The sequence below is a fragment of the Lissotriton helveticus genome, chromosome 6 (assembly GCF_964261635.1).
Source record: "Lissotriton helveticus chromosome 6, aLisHel1.1, whole genome shotgun sequence".
Classification (NCBI taxonomy): domain Eukaryota; kingdom Metazoa; phylum Chordata; class Amphibia; order Caudata; family Salamandridae; genus Lissotriton; species Lissotriton helveticus.
In genome coordinates this window covers 111,634,314-111,655,273 of record NC_136067.1, presented here as the reverse complement: position 1 = coordinate 111,655,273, position 20,960 = coordinate 111,634,314, and the positions used below count along the sequence as shown (strand labels likewise).

General features: G+C 48.5%; 1 protein-coding gene across 2 annotated transcripts in view; it reads right to left on the bottom strand.

Moving 5' to 3' along the window:
* LOC144762304 (exportin-5-like) overlaps positions 1-20,960 on the bottom strand; it is a 2,548,278-nt gene that overhangs the window by 808,033 nt on the left and 1,719,285 nt on the right. The gene's annotated exons all lie outside the window — the stretch shown is intronic.

The window sequence follows — 20,960 nt, the reverse complement described above, 5'->3', positions numbered from 1 at the left end:
ACGATCGGCGGTTCCATAGATTATAATCCATTTGTTGGTTTTTGTACCGGGGTGTCAGAAAGGAGGACAATCAGCGATCCGCGAGGACTCATAGTCTGGGCTAGGGGACCATCCACATTAACCTCACCCTCAGCCTCGGCCCCGGCCTTCAATGCGGGATGAACCACCCTTATCTCATGAAGCTCATTTGTGGCATCAACTATATTTGCCTCAGCATCCGCATCCTCCACCTCAGCTAGGTCCTGCAGGGTGTTCACTGTAGCAGAGACTAGCCTTGTAGCAGGAACAGACACTAAGATAGAGGTGTTTAAATCTGTGTCTGTGGCTGATGCAGTGGACTCCTGATGTACCAGCGACGCCATCGTAAGAGAGGTGGCTTCAGGTGGTTGTTGGTCGGAAAGACGCAAGATTTGCGGGACAACCTGAAAATAAGACCGCAAAGACGGCGTTATCCTAGACCCTACGTTATTAGCTGCCTTAGCGTTTTTGGCTCTTTTAGAGCCCTTTGCCCTTTTGCAAGTAAAAGCACGTTTCGCTTTAACCTCACCAGTTAGATATGAGGAGACTTTATTCTTTAAGGGGACCCCCTGTGCTATCTGACTCGAAGCTGCTGTTGCCTCTGGGCTCAGTTCTACCTCAACCACCACACCCAGGTCAGTGGCCCCCCCCAGCTGTTTTAGCCTGCCTGCTAAAAGTACCTCTCCCCCTCCTTCTGGCTTTATGCTTTGAATTTGTAGTTGGGGTACTCACTTTTGTACCGCTTTCCAGAGGAGGCGAAAGACCGGGGATATGGCTGATATCAGGGACCTCCAGATTCGCAGGCACAGATATCGCAGATATTACGCTATGTACCTCCAGACTCCCCAACCTGCTGTGAGACCCCTGTGGTGTTTCTGCAGCCTTAGCCGAGACAACCTCTACGCTAGACTTTACACCCCTTGTGTCCTTATCCTCCTTCGCCCCCTCCCTCCGCACCTCCTACCGGATACCAAGGAGATGCCGGGGCTGGATTCCACCAAGTTTCTTCGCGGGCCCAGGAGAAGGCTGCGGATCTTCCTCCCACGGCGGAGCTCCAGCGCAGCCAAGCTCTAAAGCTGCAAGCCAAAAGCGATACAAAAGGGGATAATGGACGGGGCGCTTGAGCAAATCAAACACTCACCCCCCAGTCAACTGATCTGGGTTTAATCCATCACCATTCTTTAGCCCACTCAGCCACTCCATTTCAGACATGGTTATATGCAAATCAGTCGGACCCTGTGCCTCATGGGAACAGTCCAGCCCGAACTGCCAAGCCATATCTTCCATGGACCGGAAACAAGCATCCTGGGACCGGTTTCGGATTCATAATCCTCATCAGCCAGGCTATCTTGAATCCAGTGGCCAAGTGAGCAAGGGACTCACGTCTGATCATACCCTGCCACACTTAGGGCGAACAAAGCGATACAAAGCCAAAAGCAGCCTGTCTCGTCCTTGTCCGAGAAAGCTGAAAATCTGGCAGCAAATCGGGCCGCCTCCCTGATACATCCGGCTCGGGGTCGGAAGGCGGAGTAAGCTCGGCTGCACACACTGCGGTACACCCGGCTGCAGAGTCGCCGGCAAAATCACTGCTTAGACCAGCAAATCCAGGAACGGCTCCGGGGCCGAAAAAGCACTCTCTGCCTTCGCACATCGAATTCCGAACACCGAGGCACTCAGGTGTTGAATTTTGTCAAAACGCGCTCGAATCCGCCAATCCACCAATCCGCCAAACGCTCACTCTCCCACTCGACGCTCACCCGCAGACCATTGCGGACAGGAACTCAGGTCAGAGCCCCGAGACAGCTCAGCGAGCTGCCGCCATATTTCCCCCGGTCCTGGGCTACACATCTTGACAGAGTATGTTTCTTCACTGTCTTGTCTTTCCTTGGCTCAAAGTATCCCATTAATAATGGATGATCGGCAACTCGATGGTCTGTGGTGCGATCAATGTAAAAGCTAAAGGCTTTACATCTTTTGGGATCCGGACTACGGAGAGTGATGGACTGCCCAAAGTAAAAAGACCGCCCTTTTTCTCAATACCATTTTATCCCTGTATGGCGGCTGCACCAGGAGAGCTTGGAGTTCACGCGCAGGGCGAGATGAAGTTATTGCGACCAGGAACAAAGTCAAAAGATGTAAGCAACAGCTGTGCATTGGTTCGAATGAGATGCGCATAAAGAAAGGGAGACCAAATTAGGATCCTACTGTAGCATCACAAGGGGTTTTGAAGGAAACAAATGAGTCAAACTTTTTAGTAATCTCATTAAAACAGGTGGTTTGAACAAGAAAGGTTTGTTCAGTTAACTTAAAAAAAGGCCGAAAGGGGTGACAGATGACATTTAACTGTGCCCTGTGAAAGTCCTTGATTGGCTAGATAAGCCAAACAAAAGGACATCTGAAAGTTTGGTCTGTAGTCAGTGCTGCCGATGCCCCGCCAGGCACAAAAACATGTCCCGGAGCCTGGAATAAAAGGCTTTATAGGAGGAAGTCTGGCAGCCAGGAAGACATTCACAACTTAGGGAAGAAGATCGAAGCAGTCAACTGCCACAGCTTAATCTCCATGCATGGAGGTGCAGATTGGGTTGCTACTGTGATAGAAGGGCTTCACGAAGCAGTAGCCTGATTGGCGTAACAGAAGTTTATGCTTAGATGTTCCAGGTACCACACTCTCCTTACCCAATCCAGAGCCACTAGGATGACTTGGGTCCTGTCATTCCTGATTTTCTTCAGAACTCAGACAGAAAAGGCAGGGTCGGAAAAACCTACAGGAGTCCTGTATTCCACTCAATCTGGAATGCATCTCAGAGTACCTTCTTGGAAATGACAACATGCAGAGGTTTTGACAGTGAGAGTTTTTGGAAGGTGAAGAAAAAGATCTAGCCAGGATTCTCAAAAATGCTGGAAGATCCTCTGTGCCACCTCAGAGTGTGACTACCATTCATGATTCGCCAGGTAAAGCCTGATGAGTTAATAAATACTGGTTTTCAAAAATCCAGACACGACAAGGGAAATGCCCTGGTGTTTCAGCCCGCTCAGGAGTCAAAGAGCCTCCTGGCACTGGCCCCAGGACACCATCAGACCTCCTTTTTGCAGTCCCACAATGTGGTGGTGTGGTCTCTGAGCACCTGAGCCAGTTTTCCTTTGACGGATGGTTGGAAGGCTTTCAGCGCCAGGTGAATGGCCTGCAACAGCAACAGGTTGACTGTTCTCCGTCAGAGAACAGACTCCTCTGATCGTTACCTCTCGCAGATGATCTGCACATCCAACAGTGAAGCATCTGTCACCTCTGCGTGAGACAGGGAGAGAGGACTGCAGCCAGTACAAATAAAGGTCTTTTGCATACTCCCCCTGTAAGGAAACAGGCTTTTTGCAGGTTTAGCCCCCCTTTTTGTCCCACTTTGAATACTAGGGGACTGGTATGATGGCTCTGAAATGCACTGCGCCTCGCTAAACAGGATTCAGTGCATGTGCTCTGACCCTTAAAATGCTGTAAGTTTTAATTGACTTGGCCCCAATTGGAAGAGCTCAACTTACTTGTAAGTACACAGTATCTAGCACCAGGGGCCCCCAGGGCCTGTGCGTTATAGTGTCCCCCAAGGGACTAGAGCAATTTTTGTGCCACCCAGAGGGGAAAAAGGTAAAACATGGCTCCCAGTCTGCCACTGAATACTGGAAGGGCACTTTAAAACTTTTAACTTGACTTTGCCATTTAAAGTAGCAGCAAAACTCAAAACTCCCTTTTTAATATAGGTAGATCACTCCTATGGCGGGCCTATGGAGCCACGAGGCAGGGTGCTGTATGTTAAAACATGGAACAGGTTCTTTTGCATGTTCAATCAGTAAAAATCCTAAATTGTTGTTTTTACTGTGGAAAACCTAGTAGCCCCATTAGCAAGTACAGAGTTACAAACTGGCAACGGAGCCCTGCTACCTTCTGAATGGGACTACTACAGTTGGTATGAATAAGTGTATTCATTCTGATTTTATGGTTAAATCGAATTTAATGTCACTGGTGGGCAAAGTGCAACAGTTGCCACTTTAGTTACACAAGGTTTCCAGTGCCCGTTTATTGATGTACACGAGGCTTGTCCTGCAGACAGCTTTCTGCCCTCCTGTGAGGCGTGCTAACGACTCGCAGGAGAGGACACAATAAGAGCCTGTGTGGGAGAGAGGTGTTACCTGCCTTCTGCAAGAAGCCACAAGGGTGCGAGACCAAAAGGCGAGCTTTAAAGGAGAGGGTACCTTTGAAGGACAAATTGGTAACACTTGGTAGAGGGACTGCTCTATTGTTTAGGTAGACAGGCTGGCACTGAGGACAGGAGAGCAGAAGCCTGTTGCAAAACCGTTTTTTTCCAAGGGCGTGTACTTCCTTGGTGGCCACACCTCTGGGGTGAGGTATGGAGTTCGGAGTGTCGAGAGAGGGGTGTCACCATGTTGGAGGTGGGCAGAATATTGCATCCTGGAACAGCCAGATGCCACACTTTCCAGGAAATGATAATCAGGGTGAGGGAACCTGGTAGTCCATGGGCTACAAATCACATCCTACCCTCAGGGTATTTTCTGAAAATAAATAGTGCAACTCTGGAACGCAGATCTCAACTGATTTGGAAGAAGGACCAAGGAACCAGCAAAGAGGCTGAATCAACGAAGTCTACACCTGCTTCACATGGTGGCTAGCGAAGAGAGGACTATGCCTGTTGTATCCTGCTCAATGAGAAGCTGTTTCCAGAGCCCTGTCAAGCTAAGAGAACACCAAGGGACAGCTGACTGGCCTCCTGTTCGAAGCACCTAAACACACCAGCTGAAGAAGCTTCAACCCACTACCACAGCTGCTATGCAGGACTGACGACCAAGACACGACGCACAGAGTTGATCCAGAGTTCGTCGAGCCCGGGATTATTGTCGGAGGGTTGCTGAGACCCTCAGAAGGCGATTTAGCGACCCAGGAAGGATTGTCTTCTAACTGCGATAATGGGCGACTGGTAGTCCAGGGGCAACTGGACTTTGTCCATCCAGACAGGAGAGGACTTTGTGGGACTGCCAAGCCATGCCTTCCCTGGACCGGAAACAAGCTTCCAAGACCGGTTTCTGGCATTTCAGCCATCTTCAGCCAGGCTTGACTGAATCCAGTGGCAAAGTGAGCAAGGGACTCACGTCTGAGCATACCCTGCCAAGTTATGGCGAACAAAGCGGTACAAAAGGGGGTGGTGATGGACGGAGCCATGTACAGCGAGGCGCGTGAGACCATCCTACTGCAGCACGCAGACCTCTCCAGGGCCTCGCCTCCTCGCGGGCGCCGTTGCCCCAACCACTGCATCTCCGCCCTCATCCAGCTCAACCAGACCCGGCACGGGTCGGCGTTGGAGGACTGCGATTGTGCCAAGGACGAGAGCTGTCGCGTCACCAAGCTCGCAATCGAGCCCTGCTTCCCGCAAACAGGCGCCTCGGGGGCCAGCGTGCTGGGCTGTACCGAGGTTCGGCGGCGCTGCGAGCGCAACACCCACTGCGGGGCCGCCCTGGGCCGCTATCTTGCGCATTGCGGCAAGCTCTTCAACAGAGTGCGCTGCGCTCACAATTGTCTCGAAGTCATCCAGGACATGTTGACACTGCCCAAAGCAATGTTGCTCAGCGAGTGCGTCTGCGATGGCTTGGAGCGGCCCGTGGTCTTTCTTCCCTGACCCCTGGTCTCCGGATCGAACTCCTCTGCCCCAGCTCCTCATGGACGATGAAGCTGTGACTTTGCTGCGGACTGCCTTCCTCCCCCCGGACTTGCTGGCTATGGCAGCCCTCTTCCTGGACTTTCGGACTTTGACCTTTGTGCTCCCCGCCATTTTCTTCTTATGACTCGCTTCTACTTCTACCTTTCTCCTGATCCGCCATTTTAGCGATCTCTGACCTCCCCCTCTGTCCTAGCGACCTTTCTATTGTCTCTCCTGTTGCCTCTGACACACTCCTCGCTGTACTACTCGTTACTATCTGCTTCCCTCTCTCATTTGTCTCACCTTCCTGCCCTTCTCTGTCCCTCCCTTGGTGCTGAGACTGCATCCCCCCTCCGGCCCCACTTAATGGAACTCTACTTTTCTGTATATAGAGATAACTAATCACTAGTATATGCAGTAGACCTTTGTGCTATCTACCATTCCTATGTGACTCTTCGAGTATATCCATTCGTATCCCTTCCCTATGTATATAGAGATAACTCTAATCACTAGTATATGCAGTAGACCTTTGTACTCTCTACCATTCCTATGTGACTCTGACGCGGGATAAAGGCGGTGTAGGGATCACGAAACATGGGCCCATCGACAACTTCACGGGACCAGGTGGGAATGCAGGGGCTGCAGGCGGTCAAACAGACTCTGGACCGGACAACGTGGCTTTGATGGCAGCCATAACCCAATCCCGGGATATGCTGGACCCGAAAGTAGGCGCAGTGGGGCTGGATGTTACATTACTGCACCGGGACTTGCGAAACGCCGTATCCCGAATAACGGAGGCAGAAACCCGGATTTCAGGGGTGGAGGACGACGTCGCGGCCCTGCAGCGTAAGGTGGCCAGTATGGAGAGTATCCAGAAGGGTCTGGCGCTCCGAGCGGAAGATGCGGAAGGGCGTGCCAGGCGGAACAACCTGCGCTTCGTTGGACTCCCGGAGGGCTGTGAAAAGGGCAATATGGAGGGCTTCTTGACGCAGTGGATGGAAAGTTGGCTCCCTCCGACTCTCTGTCTAGATACTTTGCGATAGAGCGGGCACACAGGGCCCTCATGCAAAATCCGCCGGTGGGGGCTCGCCCACGGCCTGTGATAGCCAAATTGCTTAATTATCACGACCGAGACACTATCTTGCAACAGGCCAGGGCCAAGGAACCCCTACTGTATGAAAACCAGTGTATCTTGATTTTTCCGGATTATACGCGCTTGGTGCAAAAGCAGGGGCAATCATTCACGGTGGCCAAGGCTCGTCTTAGAGATCTTTGGCTCCCTTTATGCCTTGCTCTATCCGGCCCGGTCTGCGGGTGGTTTTTCAGTCCCGGACTCACTTCTTCGATACCCCTGAGGAGGTGGGTAAATGGACAGATGAGAAGGTGAGGGCGCATACACCGCCGGGTGTGGAGTCGGATTCATCATTGAGCGGGGCGCAGTCGCAGACCTCTCGGGGGGAGCACGGATGAAAGGGAAGAGGAGGTCCAGGTACAGGCGGCGCTCTGCATCCGGCAGCGCCTCGGATAAGGGGAAGGAAGCTCCTGAACGTCGAACAGTAGATCCTTGACTGATCCAACTGGCGAGTAGAAGGGACTTGGTTTGCCATATAATCTTGCATAGCCTTGTGTTATTGAACAAGTTACTTACTTTCGGTAACGATATATCTGTAAGAAACAGTAGTTAGTATTAGATTCCTTACCTTAGAATATCCCCAGGTGTCAGACTGGATCTGGAAATTTTTGCATAGCAGTACCGTTGCGCGTCGGTAGGCGTCGTCTGCGGCTCCGCGTCCGTCGTCGGCGCCGTGATGACGTCGTCGGAGTACTTAGACGCCGCCTCCGCGTGCTGACGTCAGTTCTTAGACACAGCTTTTCCACTCCAGAAGCGCTGAGCCATGTTAAAAACCAACACTGGTGCCATTGAAATTAGGGCCCTGAAAGGAGATGACCTTAACCCTAGATATCGGTTCGCAGAACAGGGAGGATGGGTGGGGCGGTAAGGAATCTAATACGAACTACTGTTTCTTACAGATATATCGTTACCGAAGGTAAGTAACTTGTTCATCTGAAAGAAACAGATTAGTATTAGATTCCTTACCTTAGAATAGATACCCCAGCAATACCAACCCCGGTGGTGGGTCTGCGAACCAATAATCACACCAGAAAGTCCTGGAGGACAGAACGGCCAAAGTAGCCATCCCTCCGGACTTGGCTGTCCAGGCAGTAATGTCTTGCAAACGTGTGCAGCGATGCCCACGTAGCTGCCTGACAAATGTCCTGCAAGGGGAATCCCCGACCCAGGGCAGTGCGAGCCGCCGTGGCCCGAGTGGAATGGGCCCTCAGCCCAACAGGAGGCTCCTTCTTTTCCAAGGAGTAACATGCTTTGATACACAAGGCGACCCACCGAGAGATGGTCCTCTTGTGCACCGCCCGTCACTTCTTAGCGCCCACGTAACCAACAAAGAGATGGTCATCCACCCAGAACTGGCGTGTGCGATCCAAATAGAATGAAATCGCACGTTTTGGGTCCAGACGCTGGAGCCGCTCTTCCTCTTTACAGGGATGCGGTGGCGGAAAGAAGGTGGGCAAGGTGTTAGGGGAAGCAGCGTTACCTACGAGGAACCAGTGTATCGGCACACCGTCCGACCATCCCTCTAAAGCGGATCTTGTAATTTACCGACCGCACCAACGGTCAAGCTTCTATCAAAACGCGGATCGAATATTATATCGAACACTGCTCGAAACTAACCAGACGGGGAACCCACACGGGGCATGCCTCGACATTCAAATTATCCGGCCACTGTTTAACTTCCGAACTGCTACCACGAACCAGCCACCAGCCACTTGACTCTTTGGAGCAAATCTACGCGCAACTTGGATTATTCCAGCCCAGAGGGCACATTTTCCTTGTTAAACCAGGCAATTATTAAGTCCTGATGATGATCCCATGATTTTGAGCGCGGGATCGAAACGCCGTCGACTTTGTTTAGTATACATACAGTTGATTTATGAACATTTATATATGTATGTACTACTCTGGGGACTACTGCCAATTTGAATCTTAAGCAGTATCCAGCTTCGCTCAAACTCTCTCTTTGCCTGACGTAAACTGTCCTCTCCTCTGCACCCTCCTTCACAACTTATCTCTATTTCTCAGTACGGCACAGGCCTGTGCCTTACTTCAGACGCCAAATGTTTGTTGCCAAATTGTAACTTATATTGTGAATATTTGTCATATTTTCTTAATAAATTCTTTGCCCGGCTGGGTATAAGAAAAGAACATATAGTTTCCGATTGGGGTCTATATTACATTGCTTTGAAATAATGTTCTAGGCTTAGGACCTTTGTTTCCAGAAAATAACTGATACCCATGGTCCCGAGCCATTCAGTGGGTCCCCCTTGTTTTTTGATAAAACTCAGCCCAACAGGAGGCTCCTTCTTTTCCAAGGAGTAACATGCTTTGATACACAAGGCGACCCACCGAGAGATGGTCCTCTTGTGCACCGCCCGTCCCTTCATAGCGCCCACGTAACCAACAAAGAGATGGTCATCCACCCGGAACTGGCGTGTGCGATCCAAATAGAATGAAATCGCACGTTTTGGGTCCAGACGCTGGAGCCGCTCTTCCTCTTTACAGGGATGCGGTGGTTGGAAAGAAGGTGGGCAAGGTGATAGACTGCCCGATATGGAAGGCCGTGACAACCATGGGCAGGAAAGACGGCTTAGTCCGCAACACAACCTTGTCCGGATGGACAGAAAAGAAAGGGGGTGTACATGAAAGAGCCTGGAGCTCACTCACTCTCCTGGCAGAGGTGATGGCAACCAGGAAAGCAGTCTTCAAGGTAAGAAGGCGAAGAGGACAGTTGTGGAGTGGCTCAAAGGGAGCACACATCAGAAATGTAAGAACCAGGTTCAAGTCCCACTGGGGCATCACAAACGGAACAGGAGGGAATATGTGTGTGATGCCCTTCAGAAAGCGAGTTACAATAGGGAACTTGAACAAAGAAGGTTGATCAGGCAGCCTTAGAAAGGCTGAAAGGGCAGAAAGGTAGCCCTTGATAATGCCCAGAGCAGAGCCCTGCTGGGCAAGAGAAAGAAGGAAGAGAAGAACCTCAGAAAGAGGGGCAGAAATAGGATCCACAGCCTTTGCTGTGCACCATGCCACAAACTTGTTCCACCTGCAGGCGTAAACCGATTTTGTGGAGGGACCCCTGGCTGCCAGAATTATGTCACAGACTTCAGGAGGCAAGTCAAATGGCCTCAACTGTCGCCGCTCAATCTCCAATCATGGAGGTGGAGACTGGACTGGTTCGGGTGGAGGACCGTCCCCTGCTGCTGCGACAGAAGGTCCTCCTGAAGAGGCAGACGAACCGGGGGATCGACTGACATACTGAGCAGCTCTGGATACCAGTACCTTCGTGCCCAGTCCGGAGCCACAAGGATGACTTGGGCCCGGTCGCGTTTGATCTTCTTCAGCACTCTGGGCAGAAGAGGTATAGGCGGAAAGGCGTACAACAGATTCCACTCGCGACGAAAAGCGTCTCCGAGCGAGTGCCGCCTTGGAAATTCCAACGCGGAGAACTGATGACATTGCGCGTTCTCTTCGGTGGCGAATAGATCTAACCAAGGCTCTCCCCACTGCTGAAAGAGGCCTTGCGCCACGTCCGAGTTCAGACCCCATTCGTGATCCATCATGCACCGACGGCTGAGTTCGTCCGTCCTGGCGTTCAGGGAACCTGCCAGGTGTTGAACCACCAGGGTCATGCCCTGATGTTCCAGCCACTGCCAGAGGCGCAGAGCCTCCTGGCAAAGGGTCCATGACCCCACCCCGCCCTGTTTGTTGGAGTACCACATGGCGGTTGTGAGAAGTTGGCCTGATATATGATGTTCACTAGTTCTAGTGACCACCTTGTATCAGTCCAAACAACCCTTATGGTGATTGGTTGTAAGTCAACCTTATAGACCAGCTATCCTAGTGGTAGCATGGAAAAAGCAGTCTTAGGCTAAACTCTTTTGGCATGTGAAGCCAGCTGTTTTACCACATATAACCCCTTGAATACCAGATGAAAGGACACCACACAGGTTGTTATGAAAATAAACAATATATTTATTAATAACAAACACCTCTGAACTCTTTATGAGGTCAGAGGGCTAAGCACATGACAATCTCTTAGGAAAAATACGATAAGTTGCACAAAATTACAATGGTGCCCTAGGGGCACGACAAACCATATACTAAGTAAGTGGAATGTGAAAGTCGATAGAAGGAATGGAGCTGTCCAGAGGCTGGAGGTTCGCTAGGACTACGCTATCTTCACCTTAGGTAAGTAATAGGAGGCCCATGGGACGCGTGTGCAGAATGAGAACTCACACGCGAGATGCGTAACAACGTCTATGGACAGTACAGTTCAAGTTAAAGGTGAGTACGGACAATCCTGACTAGTTAGGACTAAAACGACTGTGGATCTGGACACTAGGACAGTTAAACTACCCTTGAGCACCGAAATGCTCTCGTTATCTCACCCACGGGCTGCAGGAGCATAGGTGTCAAAGTGTGTCGGGTTCTCGCGTTGAAGTCTATGGAGCCTGGGAGAAAAGATGCTGCAGGCGACCAGGAGGAAGATGACCGGTGCGATCCAAGGGTGGATCGGTGAAGAAGAGGACCTGAAAGCAGAGGGGACAGTGTTCAAAGTCACTAGCCAGTGACCGGTGTGGAACCAGGAAGGAACCAGATGCTGTCGTCGCGATCAGGTGAAGAGTGGACGCTTGTCTCTGCAGCCACGTGGACCAGGAGGTGTCTTTGACGACCAGGATGGAGGCACGAGCTGTCCCACGCAGGCTCTCGCTGTCGGCGGTGTTGGATCCGGATTCGGCGTCAACAGGCCTTGGCAAAGGCAACCCACGCGGTGAGTGGAAACGGCGTCTGGAGTGGACCAGGAGGGTCCGGGGTGCTCCTCTTTTGGAAGGGAGCAAGGGCCAGTCTGGAGCAACCAGACCAGCAGTGAAGATTTCAAGGTTCGTCGTCTAGGAGGCCACTAGTCAGCCAGCAAGTGACCAGACAACGCGTCGAGCAGCAAACAGGCAGAAAGGCCCCACGCCGATCTCGTGGATGCTGGAGGGCTGTTCTTCGGTGCAGGAGCTGCTCGGGGCTGGGGCTTCTCAATCCCCAAAGCACTTGGTCGAATTTACCTCGGGAGTCGTGCTGGAAGCGAAGTGCAGTTTCTTTCAAGATGGCCGGTCCCACGTGTCTCGTCGCACCCACGGATCTCAGCTGTGCTGCAGATGTGAGTTGAGGTCGGAGAGGTCTGGGAATCCGGGTCTCGTCGGGCTCTGAAGTCTGGATCCTCGAGGGAAGACGACAAAGTGAAGCCGCTGGACGCTTGATGGTGCCTGCTTGTGCAGGGTGGACACTCCTTGCCCACAAGGGTGATTCTTCAGTCTTCTGTGGAACAGAACGTCGAAGTCTAGAGTTTCTTCTTGTAAGTTGTTCAGGATAATCTAATTTGGAATGGGACCAGCTCCTACCTTTATTCTCCTAAAGGGGGCTGCACCACTGACTAGGTCCCTCCCCTGGGTGGGACCAGGAAGGGGGGTGGTTACACCCCCTATCCTTTGAACCGGTGTATGCACAGGACACCTTGTGTGCCCCGGGCATGTCTCATTCCTTTCAGGCCTGTCCTACCCAATACACAAAATCCTGTCTGGGGTGGTGCTTGCACTTCCCAAGGCAAGAAACCCTTTGTCCAAGCCTCCCTTGCTGGAAGGACTCCCAGCAGCAGGAGGTCAGACTTGTGTCTGTGGTGGAAGCATCCATTTTGTGATGCCAAGGCTCGAGTTAACTTTAACCGGGGTTCTCAGTTATATACATGTCGTGTCCCTCTAGAAGGGTGGAATGCTACCCCCGTCGCCAGAATTGGCGAGGGGGTAGTATTCCAATTCGTATGACACCTTACTCGACATGTTTTGATAATGCTATACCAAAGTTAGCATTTAACCGTGAGGATTAATGCACTTAAGAGTATATGGTATAGCGCTATCATGGAACAGCTATTAGGACTTGGTTCCGCAAGCTGCAGACGGGCTCAGCTCATGACAGAGCACCATCTCACATAATTCCAAGCACTCTGCCTTCAGGATTGATAAGGCTTGCCATAGGAGTGACTGATAGGAATATATGTGTCCATTTTTAGGGTTAGATATAGGTATACTATATCTACAGCAAAGGGTGATTACACCACCTTGCCCCAGCTGTCGTGCGGCCAGTTGTGTCTGTTTAGATGGCCAGCCAGGGGTGGCATAATACATGCTTCAGCCCCTGGTAGGCCCTGGGTACACCTATGCCCTGGGTACCTATGGTACACTGTACAGGGACTGATAAGGTGGCCCAGTACCAATTGGTAAATGCACCTAAGGTACATGGTTGTCAATTTAGAGAGAGAACAGCTAGGCTGTGGGTCTGATTAGCAGGCCCACAGCCAGGGAAAGTCGTAAACCAGTGAAGCAAAAAGCAAAAATCTGGGGTGACCATAGGATTGCAGACCCTACTCTCCTACAGTTGAGATAGAAAGAAATTGCACGTTTTGGGTCGTGACGTCATCTCGGCGTGCATTGCGCTAGCGACAGACACGGAACCGCACAACGCCACCTTCTGACTCGCAGGGATACTGCTGACGAAAACTTTCCGGATCCAGACTATCGCCTGGGGATATTCTAAGGTAAGGAATCTATTACGAACGTGTCTCTTTCAGATATTATTTCGTTTAAGGATTCCCCGTATTGTGAATGTAGGAAATGTGTATCACTATTCACCTCTTCTGTCGTGAGGCCACATACTTCCCTCCCATTATTTGGACACAGAGCAGTATTAAAATCCCCCCCACCCCCCTCCCTAAATGATGAACACATCCCCTTCATTATCATTTTGGATTGTCTTCAGTTCATTTTCTAGTTTTTTCAGAGTCCTCCCAATGTGATCGGGATGAGCATTGTTATACAAGTTTATCAAATCAACACATTGCTTTTTATCAGTATGCAATGTTATTACTTGATATATTTCAACAAATTTCCATTCTATTTTTCTTACAATTAGCATGTTGGATATATAGACAATCCTCCCTTTGCCTTCCTATGCCTCCTAGCCACAGCTGGAGTATAGAAAGTGCGGTAACCATTAATATGAAGAGTCCTCTACCCAAGTTTCTTGAAAACACATAATGTAAAACTTTGATATAAAATCGCACCTTATCGGGTTTGCTATCTTTAAATAAATTCCTACAACATTCTAATAAACTATATTAGTTATCTTGGAGTCATTTCTATCATTGCAATTCTTCAGGGGATCATCTACAGTTATAGCAGTAGGAGCACTAGATGGTATCTGTCTCTGGCTTGTACATGCAATGATGGAAGCAAACTCTATTGTGTGACTTACAATTTGCACTTGATCAGCCAAGTGAAGCCAAGTCGATAAATGAGCCACTGTGAGTGGTATCCATTGTCTATTTTTAGAAGCAGGATAATTTGGAAGATGCTTGTGACTACTTGCTTTGGTGGGCAGATTTCTAACTCCAACCTTCTTTTCAATTTGTTGTCAAGCCCCTTATTTAGTCAATCAATATATTCCAAGTTGGTTAGACTGTCAAAATTATTAGTTACTGGGACACTATACCTAGGGGAGGTTTCCACTGGGTGGTACCTAGTAATTTTTCTACTACTCTCCATCTTTAGTGGTTGGTAAAAGTAACCTAATGGGACAATATTCACCTCCTGGGGCCTAATGACGAGGCTACCTGCTCTTTAAAAAATTGTTTGCACCAGGTGGGGAGATCAAAATGTTCACACCACACAGGTTTTGCTTATCCAAGCTATTCTTCTAGCCATTTCAAATTCGGAGAACAAAGACTCGGTTAATCCTATCCATGTGCTAAGCCAGTGAATAGATTAATTCTCAGGGCGGTCCAGGATTCCCCTTCATGATCATGGAGTGGAGATACGTTTGGGGTTAGATTGATTATTTAGGAATAATGCATAATCTTGGGCCTTCTTCTGGAAATGTATATATACATCTCTCCTGCTATTATTACTGCTGTGATGGTGACCTTCAGGACCAGGGCAAGTTTACAACCTCGCGACCCTGTCGGGTTCCCCTGGTTTGCCAAATGTAACTCTCCATAATTCCCTTTCCTGTGTAGTTCGCCTATTTAGCGGTTCTAGTGCTTTTGACTGAGATACTCGGTCAGACCTAGGTCTTGTGGAACCCACACGCTTATTTATGTCAATATCACTGCTAGGGGTAGCATTTCATAAGTGTTTTTCTATTGAAGCCTCTATGGATTTTAGCCTCTCCGCCATTTTTGGTAGGTCTTCCTTTAGTATACTCTCTAACCCCTCTATCTGCTTAGATAGCTTATTTAAATCATATTTTGAGCAATAACGCTTCTTAAGAGTTGGTGTCCCATCGTATTGTCCTTCGTATGGTGAAGTTAATAGTTTTTTCTGCTTTGTTACCCTTTTCTGTGGCTTTTTGCTCACTGTTTTTAGGTCTACCTGGCCGCCTTGTGCTGCCCTTTTCTCCTTTCCCAGGTTTCTAGATCGCTTTGGCGGGGGTTGAGTGTCACTATCTTCGTCACTAACCCATACAATGTCCGGTACATTTTGTACACAGTAGTTTTTAGACAATCGATGTTCAGTTCTTTTGAATATTGGGAACCCCTCTCTTAAGTTTGTCTTCTCTCTCTGGCTTTCTCCCCTAGTTTCTGCATTTAAGGTCTCCTCCACGGTCAATATCTGCTTTGCGATCACCTCCATCACCCACGTGAGATAGATTAAGAGAGATGAAAGAGAGCCCATCTTAGATGAAGACTTTGTAGGGAGCATCTTTTTAGCTTCAGCCTTCCTTTCCCCCATAGTTCAATCTTGGCCGGTAGTCACCAGTATTTGGGGTCCTTTTAAATGTTTATAAGTCTAGGAGGGGTTAGTGGGTTAATCCGAACAGCGGGCCTCGATGTCACTCTTAGAGTTCTGGTCACATGATTATCTAAAAAGGCCCGTGAGGATATAAAAGTTGCTAAGGGGCTCTCCCTTTGGGTACTCACCAGCAGAAAAACAGGGAAACTGCTCTTTCCATCCCACACAACCAAGAGGGGTGGTCTGACTCGGCATCTTCCAGGCTAAGATGTGCCCTGACGTCCCCTGGGTGAGTCCCACGCTGCGGGACACCTCTGGTACAGTAATAGGGCTCCTGTGCGGTCTTCCCACCTCCCATGATGGTTCAGGGATAGTGGGAAAAGTAAGTGCTACAGTGAATCCTCTGCATGCCCCGTCCAGCTGGACGCCTCGGGTACAGTCATAGCGCTCCTGCCCTGCCTTCCCGCGTCGCAGCAGGATTCAGGGATCTTGGGAAAACTACAAGTGCTTCGGTAATTCCTCTGCGTGCCCCGCACTGCGGGATGCCTCTGGTACTGTTATAGCGCTCCTGCATGGTCTTCCCGCCTCTCAGCAAGGTTCAGGGATCGTGGTAAAAGTGCAAGATGTTCCTCTGCGTGCCCCGGTCTCTGAAGCACATTGGTTAGTCGCAGCCTGTTCCAATAAAGTACTGGTTCATCACCATATCTGCTTCAACGCTCTTCATCCATATCGTCAGCACAATTAGGATCTCTTACTACAGCATAATTACCTTATTGAAGCCCTTTGGCACAGTATTACTCTGGCCCGTTGGCCAAGGCTTGATTGCTGTGAGTTTCCGTCTTTCTCTACGTGGCTGCTGCACCTCCACCCTCTTACCGCCTGCGTTCAATTTCAATAAACTGTGCCCTCGCTGTTCTGCTTCACAGCCTGCGCTTCTGCACTGTGGGTACCAAACAGATATAACCTCAACTTCTTTAAGGTCCAGACCACAGCAAAGGCCTCCCTATCAATAGCTGACCAACGCTTCTCCCTGGGGGTCAACCGTCTGCTTATAAAAGCTACTGGTTGGTCCTGGCCATCTGCATTAAGTTGAGCTAATACTGCACCTACCCCTACCTCAGAAGCATCTGTCTGGACAATGAAGGTTTTGGAGTATTCAAAACTTTGCAGGATGGGAGCAGTGCACATGGCGTGCATCAGTTCATCAAATGCCTTTTGACAGCTAACAGTCCACTGAAACGTTTTGGGCATTCTTTTGGAGGTGAGCTCATTAAGTCACTATGGACCGATATCCCTTAATAAACGTCCTGTGGTACCCAGTCAGACCCAAGAAAGCTCTGACCCAAATTCTGGGTAGTGGGAGCAACCCAGTCGATTATGATCTGGATTTTGCTCTCCAACTGCAGAATCTGGCTTCCACCTACAAGTTGGCCCAAGCCCACAGCCTTCCTCTGCCCTATCTGACATGTTGTGGCCTTGAGAGTAAGGCCTGCCTTTTGCAGGGCCTACAGAACATTCCTGAGGTGGACCAGGTGATCCTCCTAGGTGGAACTAAAGACAGCAATAATATCTGGATATTCTGCACTATACCCATCCAGGCCTGTGAGAACTTAGTTCACCAACATTTGAAAGGTGGCAGGTGCATTATTCAAACCACAAGGCATCACAATAAATTGATAATGTCCACTAGAGGTTGAAAATGCTTTTTTTGGCTTGGCATCCTTTAAGAGTCCGATTTGCCAGTAGCAAGCAGTCAGGTCAAATGTACGGAGATGCTTGGCTGAGACCAGAGTATCAATAAGTTAATCTGCTCTGGGAATTGGATAGGCATCATTCAAAGTGACTGCATTGATACCTCTATAGTCTACACAAAATCTCATCTCTCTCTTACCATCTTGGGTGTGAGGTTTGGCACAAGAACTGCAGGACTAGCTCAAGAGCTATCTGAAGGTTCATGACCCCCAATTCCAGCATGTCTTGGACCTCAGACCTGATGGAGTGTATGACATGGGAAGGCTGTCTGGAGATTTTACTCTTGACAGGCAGACTGTCACCTGTGTCCACTTCATGGGTACACCAGGTGGTTTGACTTTGAGTCAGAGAGAACAAGTGTGGGAACTGATTGAGGACTTGCCTACAATTAGCTTGCTGCTGGTCATTGAGTCTGCCTGCAAAGGCTACTCCATCAACTGACCCATCAATACGGTCCTGACAGAGGAGCTCAGGGGAGGGGGTGCTCTTTTCCTCCTGTCCCTCATCATTTGCCACGAGGAAGCTCATGTCAGCCCTGTCAACAAAAGGCTTTAGGCGGTTCACATGAAGAACTCTGTGAGCACTTCTGTGAGTGCCTAGGTCCACCAAGTAGATTACCTCACCTTTTTTTTACAAGATGGTGTAGGGGCTATGCCACTTGCCTTGCATAGCTGCTGGGGCCACAGACTCAACCACCCACTTTCTGTCCTGGCTGGTAAACAGCCAATACAGCCTTTTGGTCATGCCAAGCTTACTGAAGCCCCTGGCCGGCCTCAACGTTTTTGCTGGCCTTCTTCATATACTCAGCCATACGTGAACACAGGCCAAGGACATAGTCCTCAATATCTTGTTTAGAAGGTTTGGGAGGCTGTTCCCAGCCCTCCTTAACTAGACATAATGGACTCCTAACTGTACTTCCAAACAGAAGTTCAAATGGGCTGTAGCTCACCCCCTTCTGAGGAACATCTCTGTAGGCAAAGAGAAGGCAGGGTAGTAAGACAATCCATGATCATACCCTTTGGGGTCTTGTTGAACCTTTCAACACAAGCCCATTGCACTGTGGATGGTAGGGTATGGTAAACTTATAGTTTACAAGGAATATGGAGTGAGAAAGGACCTTCTCACGAAGAAACGCGCTCAATCGCACTTGGAACAATTTGTTCCTAATTCTATTTCAAAACTGATTGTAATTCAAAAACTCATTCCATTTTATCGATGCATTAGACGTTTATTTTCATCTTTCTGATAATCAATATGTTCATCTTATCATGTTATTAAATTCATTTCCCAATCTTCAAAATAACACCCAATGCATTTCGGGTCAAAAGAACAAGGACCCTTCCTCAGGGGTCTGTAAGGAAAACATACAGGACCAGGTTAGTGACCTGCTCAATATCATAACAAGTCATCATTATAAATGCGAGCATCTGAAACAATCCATTCTCCACAATGTGAACCTAATATTATATCATGGCATGAACTGTACATAGCGTAAACCTTGACTAGTTAAACCCTCCTTATCAAACTTAACAGCAAATCAAAAACAAAAACAAAACCATAACGAAAATTTGCTGAAAAAATTCAGGCATACATCGTAATTCAAATGCATTATTAAATGTTTACCTCTCAAAGTGTACCTTACTTAAATTAAACATTTGTAACACATTCCTACAGTCTCAAAACCTACTCTAGCACTTACTTATAGTTTACACCATACTCTGTTTACCTTGCCGTGATGTAGCTAGACATGAAGTTTGTACCTCTGTCTGACAAAACCTCCTTGGGAAACCCCACTCTGGAAAAGACTCACAGAAGGGCTCTAGTCACCATAGTAAATCCGGTATTTGTAAAGCGCAAACTACTCACCCTTATGGGTCTCAAAGCGCTGGGGGCTGTCATGGAAATTAAGTGAGCTATTGCCCAGAGTCACATTGTCCTGGGCTGATCTGACACCGGGGATCGAGCCGTGAACCCTGTGCTCCAAAATCAGCTGTCCTGGCCGCTGCACCACACCTCTCCATAGGAGTTGTAGTGGTCATAAGTAAAATGGCTTCTGGATACCTCAAATAGTGGGGACCTGTATTTATCAAAATAAGAGAGCCTTAAATTAAATGCGCTTCACAATGGGTAACCAGCAGAGGTCCCAAAGTTGTGAAGAAACTAAAAAGCACTTAGGAATAGGGCCAAGGAGTCGAGTGGCTGAGTTGTGAATAATCTGCAGTCTTTTAACACCTTAGTAAGACTGAAATAAATCACATGACAATAAGCAAAGCACAAGATTATAAGAGCTTGAATTATGGTATTTTGGGATAGACCAAAGGAATTTCGTGAGACATCTAAGTACACCTCAACAACAAGCATCCACCTTGTTAATCTGCTGGTCAAACTTTAATTTGTCATCTAGCCATATTTCCAGATTTTTAACAATCTGGTAGGGCAATGGCAGAGGTCCCAGTACATCTGGCCACCAAGACAGACCCCAAAAATTCAACTGGTTTCCAAATATTAGGCTGCCATTAAGCTTTGAGGCAGTAACCATAATACTAATAACAATGAACTAACTACTTGTAAAGCATACAGCTGCTTCAAAGAAGCATCCCAGCACTAAGTATGTTCGTAACCTGGAGGTAGAGAAATGGTGGGAAACATAATGAAAAAGATAGGTTTTTAGAATTTCTTTCGGCACTCAGAAATCGTAGGAGCCTTCCTTAAGGCTGTATCAAATGCTACTGAGAAGTCCAATGGAACCACCAATGCTAAAGTGCCCTGATCCAAATAGCTCTTAATAAATTCAGATAATTCAAGTAGGGCAGATTCAGTACTATTAACTGGGTCGAAATCGCGACTGGGAGTCATTCAAAAGATTTTTAGACTCTAGAAATGATGACAATTGTTGAATAACAATGTTTTGCTAAAATCTTGGAGCGACAGCCATCAGAAAAGATTTGAGCTGAGAAGAATTGTTAACTAGGTCTGAAGATAATGAGATGACAATATGGGTATCATCAGTATACGACAGAAATGAAAACCAAATTGCTTCAACAATGATTGCAAAGGGCAAACATAGATATTAAAGAGAGTGGAGCTCAGCGAGGAGTCCAGAGGAATGCCAAAAGCTATCGACCCTGTGTTAAAAGCATAGAGTTTGAAGGCAAACTAAAACAATCACCTCTCACCAAAAGATGTGAATCATTGTGAATCCATGCCTACAATACCACATTCCCCATTCCCTGAGGAGTACTGAATGGGTACTTACGTGCTTTGAATGCAGCACTCCGATCAAGAAGGATAAGTATCTCCAGCCATAGAATGTTTACAGGTCTGAAGAACATTAGTTGTGCTGGCTGATAGGTTGAGAAGATCAATCAAAGCAGGGAAGATAATGCTGCTGACTATATGGAGTACCCAAAAAGGTGCAGCTTCCCACAAGGATCTAGATTTAATTGAGTTGAAAATCAACTCAAACCTCTAGGTGACAATAAGATCAGAGACAGTCAGAGATGGCTCCCCACTTGAATTCATGATGCAACTAGACTCAAACACGATTCCAAAGGGAGTTGCATTACAAATACCATAAATTCCAGC